Here is a 2,895-nt window from a genome sequence, read left to right as displayed (position 1 = left end):
ACGTAAATAATAAATAAAAATACAATATAAAGATTTCTAACCTTGAAATATGGAAGAAAAAAAATGTCTACTATTATGGATAACCTGGCGATGATAGTTGTTGGTGGCAATTTATATATGTAGTATGCAAGAGTAGTAATAATCAGCTACTTTTTAAAATAACGGCTAACCGTTTCATTGAATGTTGAAAAACGTTCTTTGCACGTCACGATTACTAGCGTTATGCGCAGAGATGTACATAAACATTGCTAGTTGTTCCTCGATTAGTAACCCTTTTTGAGCTTCAAAGAAGAGATCTTTCTGTAAACAATTACCGAAATGATTGAAATATACTGAGGCTCCATACTGAAATTCAAGCTACAACGTGTCTCATGACCTCGAAGAATTTCTTGAACATATGCATCACTCGTTAATATTGATGTATGACAAGGCCTAGTTGTTTGAACTTGTAGGAAATAAACTAGGTGAAAATGGTGAAACATGAATTCGTCATCATCTTCATTAATCTTTCTCCATTGATCTAGATCCATATTGAAACAAAAAACTTTGAGAGGTAAAAATTTAAGCTAGGGAGAGATAAGTATACAAATAGCAAGATTGTTGGCTTTAAATAGAGAAAAATTGTTAACGGCTAGTTTTTTTTATCAAAACTCTAACGGCTAGTTTCATTTTCAAAATTAAAAATTCATATGGAAAATTCACGCATCAAACATCTTGATTCAGTAGGAATTTTTTTCTGTAGTTAATTCCAGAAGAGTCGTTTCGAATCACTATGAAATAAAAATTCCTACGAGAAAAATTTACTGCGTCCAAACAGGGTCTAAAATGAATAAGTTGTTTGATATGGGACTTGAGAGAGTGACCGGTATATTTTTCCCACTTAAAAACCGAACCCATTAATATGACTCACCAACGTGGCATGATCTTAACTAATAATATACTGACACGTGTCATAAAGGACCTTTGGGTTTGGATTTCGTTGGTTCCTCTTATCTCTGATGTTCTCTGATCATCACCATTGTTGACCCTTCGTCCGGCCTCTCACCTCTTCAGATCCTTCGGAGATCCCCAAAGTTTGAGTCTTTTTCTGGTTTAATCCTTGAAAGGAGGAGAAAGATGAATCCTTTGAGCAAGAAGATCTATCTCTACAATGTCACCATGGGGCTTTACATGCTGGATTGGTGGGAGCGCTATCTTTTCAGTATCCTTTTCCTTCACATCCCCTTTGGCTGTTTTCCTTTTCTTGTTGTTCTTTTCTTTCACTTTTAAAGATGAAATTTTGGTGATTTGAGTTGTTCTGATGTTGATGAACTGGGTTCCAGTGGAAAGATTGGATTTTTGGGACATTTTCTTTTTTTCCCATTGAAGTGAATAATCATAGTAATAGTAAAATTATCTTTTTAGATTCCTTAAATCTTGTAGATATATTGATATTGGTTTTGCTTTGGTTTATCTGCTACAATGGCTGCAGATTTGTTACTCAGATCTACAACAGGTTTGTGTTTATATATCTTCACAAAGAGTTGATATTTTTCTGTTGTTTATATATATATTTTTTTTAAAGCTCAGGTTCATAGTATATTGTTGTAGATTGTTAAGGATGGTTTTCTCTTCAGTGCTCTGCTTCTGCTCAATTGTGGTGTTGTTTAAGTATCAATTTTGTTTTTCTGTTTATTATTTAAGATCAGATGCATTGGTTTATTGTTTTTCATTTAGATTTTATTGCATTGAAGTTTAACTTCAAAGTGAATGATTAAAAATTATTTAATGTAAATCTTAGCTCAGATTCATATATAGTTTATTGTGTTAGATTGATAAGGATGAATTTCTCTTTAGAATTCTGCTTCTGCCTCAATTGAGGCATTAAAGTCATTGTCAATTTTGTTTTTCTGTGTACTATTTATGATGATAGGATTGGCATTGTATTGTGTTGGATTGATAAGAATGTATCGATCTCTCAGTAATGTTCTGGTCTTGCTCAATTGCAGCATTTGGGATTTAAGTACTGTGTGAATTTTACTCTCAGTCTAGACTTTATTAATTTTGTTTTTCTATGTGTTATTTTAAGCTCAGATTATGCATAGTTTTTATTCTGTTAGATTGATGACAATGAAATGAATTGCTCTTTAGCCTTCTGCTTCTGCTCAATTGCAGCAACTGTGATTTAATTTTTTATGTTTCTCCAATTCCTTTTCAGCAATTTTTCTGCAGAGTTCATGGTTGGCAAAAAGTTCAGCACTGCCGGATTTGTACCAACCTAATCTATTAAACGATCAAGCATTAGCGATAGTAAAGATGGCTGTCGATGAGGTCATATCGGTTATGCTTGTTTAACTTTACAGAATTAATGTACAGTAAAAAAAACCTTTGAATGTGTGAATTTCTTCAGTAATGTTGAGAAGAGTAGACATTTGCTTGATTTCATCTCTTGTTATTTATGCGAATTTCCGAATCATGTAAATCTTTCTGACATTAAATTTCATCGGTTTATGCATGATACAATTAGATGTATTCAATGCATGACACAATCAGACATATTCAAAACGGATGAAGAGAAAACAAAAACTATGTTAAAGAATGTGATGTAGATGAAATTCAGAATGGATGAAAACTTTGAGGAAATTCGTTGTGTTATGATTTCTAGTGATACATTTCGATAAAGGTATCGGTTTAGTTATTCGCTTGAGAAATCTTTATAAGCTGAACTTTTCTGTCGAAAGTGCTTGAAATTAATCTCATTCTGATTTGTAATTCAGTCTTTCGGCACATTTTCTGCAGTTAATTTGATCTCGGTTTCTATCTAACGTGCAACCTACATTGTGTTGAAATTGTGATTCAATGTGATCATGAATTTATCGACAAATGATGAATAAAAAACATATTTAATTCGATATT

The 2,895-nt window shown here is 32.5% G+C and overlaps 1 long non-coding RNA gene across 1 annotated transcript; it reads left to right on the top strand.

Moving 5' to 3' along the window:
* Positions 1-1,019: 1,019 nt before the first annotated feature.
* LOC120275917 lies at positions 1,020-2,511 on the top strand. The gene is made up of 3 exons (XR_005541175.1): positions 1,020-1,201; positions 1,423-1,495; positions 2,198-2,511. It is a non-coding gene; the product is annotated as an uncharacterized LOC120275917 (long non-coding RNA).
* Positions 2,512-2,895: the final 384 nt, after the last annotated feature.

Source organism: Dioscorea cayenensis, chromosome 14, assembly GCF_009730915.1.
Source record: "Dioscorea cayenensis subsp. rotundata cultivar TDr96_F1 chromosome 14, TDr96_F1_v2_PseudoChromosome.rev07_lg8_w22 25.fasta, whole genome shotgun sequence".
NCBI lineage: Eukaryota > Viridiplantae > Streptophyta > Magnoliopsida > Dioscoreales > Dioscoreaceae > Dioscorea > Dioscorea cayenensis.
Note: the sequence above shows the minus strand (reverse complement) of the source record. Positions and strands in the feature narration are given on the sequence as shown.